Source organism: Miscanthus floridulus, chromosome 16 (assembly GCF_019320115.1).
Source record: "Miscanthus floridulus cultivar M001 chromosome 16, ASM1932011v1, whole genome shotgun sequence".
NCBI lineage: Eukaryota > Viridiplantae > Streptophyta > Magnoliopsida > Poales > Poaceae > Miscanthus > Miscanthus floridulus.
Genome location: NC_089595.1, coordinates 52812666 through 52824561, shown reverse-complemented (window position 1 = coordinate 52824561; position 11896 = coordinate 52812666). Strand labels below are relative to the sequence as shown.

Sequence of the window (11896 nt, the reverse complement as noted above, 5' to 3'; positions counted from 1 at the left end):
ACGACGGTATGTGGCCTAATTTGCCAAAATTAATCACCTAGTTCTGACCTTGCCCCACCGGTTGTTGCACATGCTGCACTGATGATCCAGGATTATACTGTATCTGATTTGTAATAACACCTTGAGCTTGTTCAGATGAACTCTAAACTACCTGGACATCATCATTACCAGCTGGCATTGCTTCTTGACAACTGGTACTGACTTGATTAGTCCCCTAGGTCGATGGATGTGGAATGTTGTAATAAGCCGACCCAATCTGAACAACTGGAAACCCATTAAACACCTCTTTCATGGCATTGTGGAATGTGTCTAAGAAAGCTTCATTATGGCTTGACATGGCATCATAAACAGATTTGTTTATAGCTTCTGTGAAGAAACGCCTGTCTTCAGCTTCATCTACATCTGTCTATCCGTGCAATAGAACTCTTGGTAGTGGATATTTCTGAACAATTGTGTTGTCACGTGTTTTAGTGTAGGACAACAAACACTTATTCTGAAATTCTTCTATAGCTTTGCCGATGACATCTTTATCTCCATCAGGCAGGTCTTCATAATATACAATAAGGATGTCATTGTTGTTGTAAACCGCCATGACGATTGTAGGGTCCCACCAAGCGTGCCAGAACGTGCGTCGGCACGAAAGTTTGTCCCGTGCCAGGGCACATGAGCAAGCCTGAAGGGTCTACTTGATGGAGCCGGGGCACACGTGCCAATCAATTTGACCCTGCAATTGACAAGGAGAGAAAGCTAATCAGTAATTTAAGGCAGAACATGCCGGTATTGCCAGACAGTCCCAAATGTGCGGCTCTGAGAGCCAATGTGGAAGGAAATCGACTAAATAGCCGATTCCAACATACTCATAAGAATAAATTAATTAAAGCTCATGAGGTCGTGGAAGAAAAATCGGTTATCATTTAGGATGAATATCATTATTTAGACAAATATTAATCAATGGCAATAGGATGTCAACAATAATCAGTCTATGCTAAGCCAATGACTGCAAGTAACTGAAACCCTTTTTATACAAAAGAAGCAGCTCATCATCATTTAACCATTTAATAGAGATAAATATAATGAACATGTTAGATCTTATCTATCGTTATGACCAGTGGGGCATGAGGCAGAATCATGCAGGCCATAGAAACAGCGATTAATTCAACGACCCTAACTTATTATTAATATCAGTGGGGCATGAGGCAGAATCATGTAGGCCATAATACAATAATAAGATCATGGGGCTAACACATCTTTCAACCTATCTTTACTTCAACGGTCTTGTGACATGAACTGCATATGTGAAAGCACTCGATATCGGCTAAAACAGCTGATTCAGGCATAGCGCACAGTTAAGGTTATGCCATATCAGGAACAGATCTACCAAATAATGATCCCTACTCCACGGTGCTAATAGTGGGGTGTGAGGTAGAATCACATAGGCCATGATAACAGGCCATGGAACGGTTTTTGTTAGCCAACATATCTATTCAAGACTAGACATACCTTAACCACACACTATGCATGATCAAGATTGACATAAAACAGTCAATAAACCATAACTCATCATTTAAGATGCAGATTAAATCAGTTTAGATTAACAAACGATGGGTTAAACAGGATATAAGGCCGATCTAGATCAATCCTAATCGGGCAAAGTGATATTGATGTAATTAAATAAATAATGAAAGCAATAAGTAATATCGGTAACTTAATGAATCTATCCAAAGGACACCATCCTTAGATAGAGCCAATAACTTGACCTTAATCTAGTTCGACCAGTGGAGGTTGACCGGATCGATGCAGCCGTACTTGAACTAAACAAGAGTCGATAACTAGCTTATACCTGAGTCACAGTGGAGGTCGACCAGATCGATGCAGCCATACGAACAGAAGTATAAGCCATGACGGTACTTATAGACAAGCCGGAGGTCGACCGGACCGATGCAGCCCTGCTCGCTGAAGAACTCGACGAGATCTACTCTGCTCCTACTCCTAAGGGGTGGCCGGAGCCAAAAAAAGTAAGTAACTTGTATTTGATTGATTGTGTGTCCTTTACAATAGCTGGGGTGCAATATTTATACCCGGAGCATAAACATGAATCCTATTCGAGCATGACTCATTACAATCTATGGCATAGAAGAAAACATTCCTAATTTAAGATAACTTGGACTCTAATCTTTCCTTTTTTGTAGAGTCTGATATGTAGTTTCCTGACGTCAACCGTAGCTCATCATCGCTATCTACTAACTTTATTCAAAGAGACCCAATTCTAGAGGCAATCCTTATGCAATCGATTCTTTGATCAACAAAATTTTGGAAGCTTCTAGTTCTCATGTTTTTCTCTCCAAATTTTGGTGTAAATAGATACAAAAAAAATTGTTCACATGGGGGCTCCCCACGAACTTAACGGTTACATTTGCTGACTATTTCTACTCCAAATACTACTGTGGCCGGTCGGCAGCATCGGCTGATGCCAAAGGAGAGGCCACGACAGATGCCGTCGGACATAACCACCACCACAAGGGCCCTGCCTGGTTCTGCTCCCTTGACTTCGGCAAGCACAATGGGTACCTCAAGGGCATCAAACCCATAGATGCTTAGTAGAAGAACATGGAGCTCCAGACCTCCTCATGCAGTCGAGGCAGCTCCTAGACAGGGACGCTGCCCATCGAAGTATGGCCGCCATGGCTGAAGGATGTCTGATCAAACTTTATGAACTAGCCTACCTGAGCGGCTACAAGGGTGAAACCCCCCACCAGCGCAGTCCTGACCGGCTTCCTCTCCAACAAAACTCACCCGAAGAAGATTCACCAGAAAGAGTCCATGAGTGGCTCCATCCTGACGAAAGCCTCATAGACGATGATGAAGCCGGTGACATGCAGTACCCTCTAGTGCACCACCTCCTTCGGTGGAAGCAGCCCCTTCTCGATGAAGGCAGCTAGCACCACCCCATGCATGCTGGATGACCTCCACCTCGACATTGCACTCCAAAAGCATGAACAGGTCTGTGAGTCCTCCTTTCCCTCTCCCTTTCCCTATTTAAGGAGGAGATGCAGCAAGGATTGGGACAAAAAAACCTCTCCCTTCCCCCATTCAATGCGGATGGGAAATGACGGGACATGCTCTGACCGATGGGATGCACCCTGCCCGACAGAACAGTGCCTAGTCAGATAGGACGTGGCTAGGGTATGGCCCACCACTACCACACACTGGGTGCGAGAAACAAAGTGCCACCACATGCAGGTGGCCCTCCGCCTTCCCAGGTGGGACTAGGAAAGGCCCAACTATAGGATTTCCACCTAGGAAAGACCATCGGGCTTCCTGAGTTGATCAGATGGCTCAAGCAAACACCGAGAGACAGGTAAGGAGCAGAGGGATGCCCCATGTGGGCCATGCTGACTCTATCATGAACGACGAGCATGGATCCCAATCAGACATTCTAGATTGGAGCTCATCAAACCCCATCACTCGAGTCATCAAGGTAACATTACCAACCCCCACTATTTCATATATATAATCATTCATACTAGATATACACGCATTCATTCATTCCATACATCCAAAGCATTGCATATGCAGTTCAATGCATCACAATCCTACGTGTTGCATCACAAAGCAGCAGTTGCCTCATTCAACATGAGCAACAACCGACCAGGGTTTGAACACTGGCCCATGAAGGGCTCAAGGCTGCCTCGCGTCAAACAAAGCCAGGGGAGAAAACGCAGATGAGCCTCGAGCGGCCCTCGTCCAGTCTGCCCTGAAGAAGACAGGGAATCTCAACCTTCTCATTTGATCCTAACCTCTGCCAAACCCATAGAATCTCCATTGAGGGGAGGCCAGCAGGCCACCCAGGTCAGTCTTTAGAACAACCTAGGCATCTGCTGGATTGAAGGTTAAGGAGCAATGGAATATCACAAGAGGGCTATGTCGACCCCATCACGAACGACAGACCTGGATTTCACTCAAATGTACCTGTTAGCGAGCTCACCAAGCGCGTCACTCAAGCCATCGAGGCAAGCGATGTTATCTTAGCCCCTCCGGTTGTGAGAAACCACGGACAGAGTAACGCACAAAACTCAATAGACCCCTACCAAACCCAAACAGGGCTTAGGGGCTCAAGACACCAAAAACATCTCGGCTATGCCCGACGCATGTGCTCGATGCTAGGATCCATGAGCTTCGTCTTGCCTGATCCCTAAACTACCTCGGCTGCGCCCCACGTGTGCACCCAATGCCAGGATCTGCGAGCTCCATCTCGCTCGATAACTAAATTGCCTTGGCTACGCTCGACGCGTGCGCCTGATGCTAGGATCCGTGAGCTCCATCTTGCCCGATCCCTAAACTACCTCAGCTACGCCCGATGCGTCCACCCGACGCCAGGATCCACGAGCTCCATCTCGCCCGAGCCCTAAATTGCCTTGGCTGCAACAACGCATGCGCCTGATGCTAGGATCCACGAGCTCCATCTTGCTTGATCCCAAAACTACCTCGGCTGCGCCTGACATGTGCGCCCAATGCCAGGATCGGTGAGCTCCATCTCGCCCGATCCCAAAACTGCCTCGATTGCACCTGATGCGTGCACCCAACGCTAGGATCCACAAGCTCCATCTCGCTTGATCCCTAAACTGCCTCGGCTATGCCCGACGTGGGGGCTTGAGGCTAGGATCCGCGAGCTGTGTCTCGCCCGATCCCTAAACTGCCTTAGTTGCGCCCGATGCTAGGATCCATGAGCTCCATCTCGCCTGATCCCTAAACTGCCTCAGCTATGCCCGACGCGTGCACCCAACGCCAAGATCCATGAGCTCCGTCTCGCTCGATCCCTAAACTACCTCGGCTACGCCCGACGCGTGTGCTCGATGCCTGGATCCAGGAGCTCTGTCTCGCCCGATCCCTAAACTGCCTCGGCTACGCCCAGTGCGAGGATCCGCGAGCTCTGTCTCCCTCGATCCGTAAAACTACCTTGGCTGCGCCCGACATGTGCGCTCGACGCCAGGATCGGCGAGCTCCATCTCGCCCGATCCCTAAACTACCTCGGCTGCGCCCGATGCCAGGATCTACGAGCTTCGTCTTGCCCGATCCCTAAACTACCATGGCTATGCCTGATGCGTGGGCCCAACGCTAGGATCTGTGAGCTCCACCTCGGCCGATCCCTAAACTGCCTCGGTTGTGCTCGACGCATGCGCATGACCCTAGGATCCATGAGCATCGTCTTGCCCAATCCCTAAACTACCTTGGTTGTGTCCGATGCATGTGCCTGACGCTAGGATCCATGAGCTCCACCTCGCCCAATCCCTAAACTGCATCGATCCCTAAACTGCCCGCTGACAAAACCCCCTAGGCGATTCTGCCCAAATGGCATGGGGGCTCGAGGGCTACACCCACGGGTGCGCTCATGCGCACCCGCTGACGAAACAAAACTTCCCCCACTAGCAACACAAAAAAACCCCTAGATGATTCTACCCGAATCACTCGAGGGCTCGAGGGCTACACCCACAGGTGCGCTCGCGCGCACCCGCTGTCAAGACAAAAATCCCCCAAACGATTCTACCTGAATTGACTTGGGGCTCAGGGGCTCCTGTCGGGTTCATAAACCCGGGGTCCCTCATGGACCAGCTTCACCAGCAAAGGCTTAGCCCAGTAGAGGATGTTGAGAATGATGCACAACACCTGTGCTGGCCCAAATACCTTAACGACAGGCCAGAAGGGCAACCCAATCTCTGACCGGAAGGTATGGCCATGGAGAAACGGCGCCCACTTCCGACTTCAACCTGCCTCCGGATAGCCTCTCTGACTTGAAGTCCTGGCCAAATACCACTTCTGACTCTAACCCATGTCTCCAACTAGGGATGCGCCGAACCCCTGCATACAGCTCTTCTCCGACTGGCGCAATCAGAGCCGATTGGGACCAACCGACCGGGGACGCCCACTCGGTGAGGACCAGGCAACGAATGGAGAAAGTAAGGCAGGACACCCAAGTCAACCGCAATACCAAGGACTGTACCCTGTACACCTATTGGATAGTACCCTGCGATCTTCCTGACATGACAGAACCCAAGCAGTGTTGTAGGCGTCGATATTTTCCCTATAGTGTTGTGGGCGCCATCAACTCCCATACCTGACAAACACGGTAAGGCTCCCCCCACATGCCTCTAGGCATCAATAGTATTGTGGGCACCGACATTTACCGTACCAGGCGAACATGGTAAAACCTCCCACATGCATATAACATTAACAGTGTTATGGGCGCCTACAATCATCTTGTACCCAACGGCGTGGGCAACAACACTTGGCATGCATATACTCTCCCTCTCTCACTTGTAAGGCCATCCCCTTCATCCATAAAAGGGGATGCGTTCTCTCCCAACAGATAGATCCCTAAGTTCACTTACATTGATTCACCCTCTGTAACATTAGACACTCTAAAGTTATACAGTGCACACACTCAAACACTTAGCACATAGCGGAGCTCCTGCCACTCTCGGCCCTTCAGACCAAAGTCCGACTGAACCTCTTGTACCCCCATCTATTGCCCTTCCATTTGTAACCCCACAGCAAACTTCGAGCACCTGGGCTTAGGAATAAAGTCACCAACTGACTCAAACTGGATGTAGGGCATGTTGCCTGAACCAATATAAACCATGTATCATTGAGTGCTCGGTCACCTCTGATCACAACGTACAGCAAAACTACAAATATTTATGTGTTGTTCATTTTCAGCACCGACACTACCACATAAGCCACCAAGGCTCTAGTGTGCTCAGCTACCAGCCCAAGGCCGAGACCCCTTCTATTTATAGCCCCCATAAAAAAGAGTCGTTGTACCCCTTCACTGGGCATAGCTCGGGGTGAGCAGACGCTCCGGTCATATCGACCTGACGCAGGACCTCAGTGTTCGGACAATAGATGCTCGCCAGGTGTCGCCTCTGTTTAACCTCAGTCGCTTGATCTCAATGGTCAAGTGATGGCCGGACATAGCATAGTGCCAAGACCGGACATAGGACTCCTGCGTCCGGTCACTTCCAGTAAGCTCCCAGAGCTGCTCAACCATGACTGGATGCGTCCGATCGGTCATGATAGGACATAGCATCAGCGTTCGGTCCTTTCTCCTTTCCTATGTGCCTCCACATCAGTGGGACCTGATGCACCCACCTAGCGTCCGGTCATAAAGTGTCCTAGCATCCGGGCAAAGACCAACACCTACGCCTTCACTGCTGCCACTGACCAAACGTAGGACCCTAGCATCCGGTCACAGCGTGACCAGCGTCTGGTGCACTTTGTCAAACCCTGTCTTTTCTGTATAGGGCACCGGTGGCACCATCAGACTATCCGCACTCTACGGGCGGACACTCCGTCGGTGAAGTTTTGAACCCTTCTCGCCTCAGTTTCATCGCTGAGTGGATACATCAACTCCAACTTCATCTCCTCTGTAAATGTGCCAACACCACCAATTGTACACCACCATGTGTATGGGTGTTATCATTTTCACAATCATTTTCCAAAGGATTAGCCACTCAACTTGCCACACCACTCGATCCTAGCGATGATGCAAAGTTAGATCACTCAAGTGGCACTAGATGACCGATATGCAAACAAGTTTGCCCCTCTTAATAGTACGGCCATCTATCCTAAACCCAATCATCAACTTCTCTACACACCTATGACCGGTGAAATGAAATGCCCTAGGTTATACCTTTGCCTTGCGCATTCCATTCCATTTCCGACAATGTTGATGCAACACATGCACCAACACGATCAACAATGATATGATCCACTTCATATAATCATGTGATCATATTGGTTCATCGATCTTGACTTCACTTGCTTTTCACCATTGCCTTCATCCATCGGCGCCAAGTCTTGCTCAAGCTTCGCTACCACGCGGTCCATCACTCCAAAGCCTCTGACTTGCCCTTCACATTTGCAACCGGTCAATCAAGCCAAGTTATGTCTTGATCTTCTCCTCCTTGATCACATGACTCAATGTCATGTCTCATGTGCAATGAGCTCCTTCATCATCACATGTGTGAGCTTTGCAACATCTCCAAGCCATTTTCACCTTCATGGCATATGTTGCTCACACACATGTACCTATGGACTAATCACTTTTGTACCTCACATAAACACAATTAGTCCACCTAGGTTGTCACTCAATTACCCAAACTGCACAAGGACCTTTCAATCTCCCCCTTTTTGGTAATTGATGACAACTCTACAAAGATATGGAAATTAAGCTCTTTTGGATTCATGTTGCTTGCCTAAGCAATTTTACCATGTGAAAATTATTTTGGACAAGTACCACAAACCCGAGATGATAGTATTAGCTCCCCTTACATATGTGCTAGAGTGTTTGGTTTGAAGTTCGCACATATGCATAGATTGGAAATGTGGGAGAGTAATTACTACCGAATGATGCTAAGGTGTATAGAGTAAACCTTTGAAGTGTGATACCAATCGGAGTTGCACCTTTAAGTTCATCCTTAGCACCATGGTTAGCTAGATAACACTTGAAAAAATAAAAAGCACTAGATACCTCGTGAGATCAACATTAAAAGCAAGGTAGTAGCATTACTTGAAAAACATACCAAGTGTCTAGCTATCATCCTATGCATGCTAGTTTTCATTTCATCAATCAAATTTTACAACTAGCATACATCACATAAGCATGCATATTGAATTTAAGAACTTATGCAATGCAAGCAAGCACAAGAATATGCACATATCAAATGCAATCAATCAAAGTTCATGAGCTTGCTCCCCCTACTTGTGTGCTTCTCTTGTCCAAGAATTTTGATCCATCTCTTTTCTCTAATATTGCTCCCTCTTTGTCCATGTCCTTGTCCAACCTCTTTGTCCATGTCCATGTCCAACCTCTATTTCTTTGAGCTTTCAATCTTTCCCAAAGCTTTTATATCTTATCTCTCCCCCTTGTTCAATCTCAATCTCAAAGCTTTCATATCTTTGTACAATCTCTCCACCTTTGTCATCAATTCCCATAAAAGGTGTGCTTCTCATTGATGCAAAGGTATGCATTTGGGGTAGATGATTGAGGCTTGAATCTTGCATGTTTTATGGACATCACTTGATTGTTGGAATGACACCACTTAAAGATACCACTTGTAACTTGTACCACTTGTATCTTGTGTAGGGCTTCTTGAGATACCACACATAGGATCTTTGATCTTGATATCATTTTGTGGTACACCTCCCCCTATGTGATAGCATGGGTCCATTTGATACACTTGAGCTCTTGTAGGTGAGGGATGCATTCTTCATTTGATGATCACTTAAAGTTGAGGATCACTTGTGGAACCATCGTCTTGCATGATTGATACCATGTGTAGATGTGATACCACTTGAAAGAATCTTCTAGTATGGAACCACTTGTTGGATTTATCAATAAAAACAATTTCTTGAACCTTTGTTATCTTTATGAGTACCACTTATAGGATATCACTTGTGAGTTGATCTAGACATCACTTATGAATTCTTGATGAAATATTTGAGTCTAGATACCACTTGAAACAAACAAACTAGATATCCATTTGCATTGTTGTCTTGTGCTTGTACTCTTATCACTATCATGAGCTTCTATGGTTGACTTGAACTAAATTGATTTGCCTAAGCTTTGAAGTCCGGTTTGAACCAATGACAAGCTTCTTCACACCTCTTGCAAGGGTTATCTTGCCAATGTTGTACTTGTCACTTGTTGGCAATCCAAATTAAATCAAGTACTTGGGTTTACTTAGCTCATGAACAAATTCATATACTAACCACTAAATCAATTAATCATTCAAGCAATAGTGGTAGGCTATGAATTTAAACATTTCATTTGTTATGCTTGATCCTATGAAGTATATACTATATGCACTAACCACATACTAGTAAGGGATGAAATGATCATGATACCTTTGCTATGTTGGAGTAAAGGATAGTCACATAGATTTCAATTCATTACTCCAATAGCAATGTGAAGTCCAATTATAAGCTTGGTGAAGACCAATAGATACCATTTTGAATTCTATTCTTCACCCATATGAAATGAATACCACTTATGATCAAGTGTACTTTTTTGTTGTGGTTGGCTTGCTTTATCTTTTGAACAATGCTTGCATGAGAGCATCAATTTGAGAATACCACTTGAAATATCATGATTAGCTCTCTTTTGGGTGTTGCTTGTTTTTCTTGATCAATCCTTTTGACTGCTTCAACTAAGCATCTCAAATGTTCCTCGGATCACCACTTCCATATTAGCCTTCCAAGTACCACACTTGGTTCACCTACACATAGGCGACAAACCCCTACACTAGGGAGAAGTGACCTCTCTCCAAAGAACCATTCTTGATACTCACTTAAAATAGCTTGATTGATCCAAGTGATGGACTTAACTTGATAAGTAACCTTGATTCCTTCTTTAAGTCATTTTCTTTCTACTTGTTTAAGTCCTTTTCTTTCTACCAAATGATCTTCAATCACATCTAGAACTTAAACTTCATCTTCAATTTGAGTTTGATCTTGATCTTCATCTTGAGTACCAAAAGTGTGTAAAGTACACTCCACAATCAAATGTCCTTGTACTCTTTGCTTTTCATGCTTCTAGATCATCTCAAAAACAAACTTAGGTGCCTCAATTACATATAAACATATTTCCAACTTGAGGACCTTTCAATCAAAGTGACTCCAAATAAATCTAATAATCGTCACTTTTCTGGCAGATTTTGTACTCTTCAAAGAAAATTTCTTATCTCCCAAAGTACAAATCCAAATACCACAAAATTTGGTGATGTGTATCACTAGGTTGTCTAGCAGCTGTAAATATTTGAACTTCATTTGACTTTTAGATTGCTACCAGTTTCAATTCTTCGACCACTGCTACATGCTGAAAACTATTGCACTATAGCTGACAATATCCACTACAAAACTAAAGCATTTCTTATCCAATTCTCATAACAATTGTACAACATCTTATACCATAAGTCTAGAGCATGTACACCAATTTTTATGCCAATCCAATAAGTTTTGATTACTCAAACATGGCTAAGATCACAGCTAGCTCAATTTTTCAATATAGGACAGATTTCAATCACTTGAGCTATACTTCATCAAATGTGAATCAAACTTGAAACCAACTTGTTTGAATACTTTCATAAGACATAAATCCATTCAATCCACTTACTAAATGTTATCTTATAAACTTATCCAACATAAATAAATCCAAACTTGATTACTAAGCAATTATCCATTCAATCATCTTATAGCAAGCAACATTGCATATTTATCCAATTCAATCAACTCATATGCACCTAAATGAAATGATCAACAAGAGATATACCTTGGTTAGCTCATGATCATCCAACTAGCAAGTTTCAACTCAATTATTTTCAAGCCATCAAATCATCCAATAAATCACCACAACTTGAATATGACACTTGTATGTTGTAGCACATTTGGACTTCACTCAATTATCATGGCACTGGGTTTGGATGTGCACTAGTCTTCATAACTTGACTCAACATATGATGATCAATATGAAGTCAATTGAATCAAGTCTCTAATGCCAATGGTACCTACAATCAATCATCCACCTTTTGATGGTACCCAAACAATTTTGGGTCCTCTTAAGTTAGGAGCGACATACTTAGGCAAAGCCTTAGTATGAGTAGCGGGATATTTTGTAATAGCAACCATAGAGATACCATTACCATCCTTTGTAAGCACATTATTATCAACAATTGAAATAGGCTTATAATTGTTACCTAGGGGACATGAATGTGCATGTGTCCCCTTTTCCGGCATGAGTACCACTTTCTCTTTAATTGAGCCTTCTCTTCCTTGCTCATTTTGTGCTTCTCATTGCCTTGCTTCTCCTTGTTTGCTTAAGCCTTCTTCTCAAGCTTTCTTG

The 11896-nt window shown here is 44.8% G+C and overlaps 1 pseudogene; it reads right to left on the bottom strand.

Moving 5' to 3' along the window:
- Positions 1-682: 682 nt before the first annotated feature.
- LOC136510682 (protein SOSEKI 4-like) overlaps positions 683-11896 on the bottom strand; it is a 54323-nt pseudogene continuing 43109 nt past the window's right edge.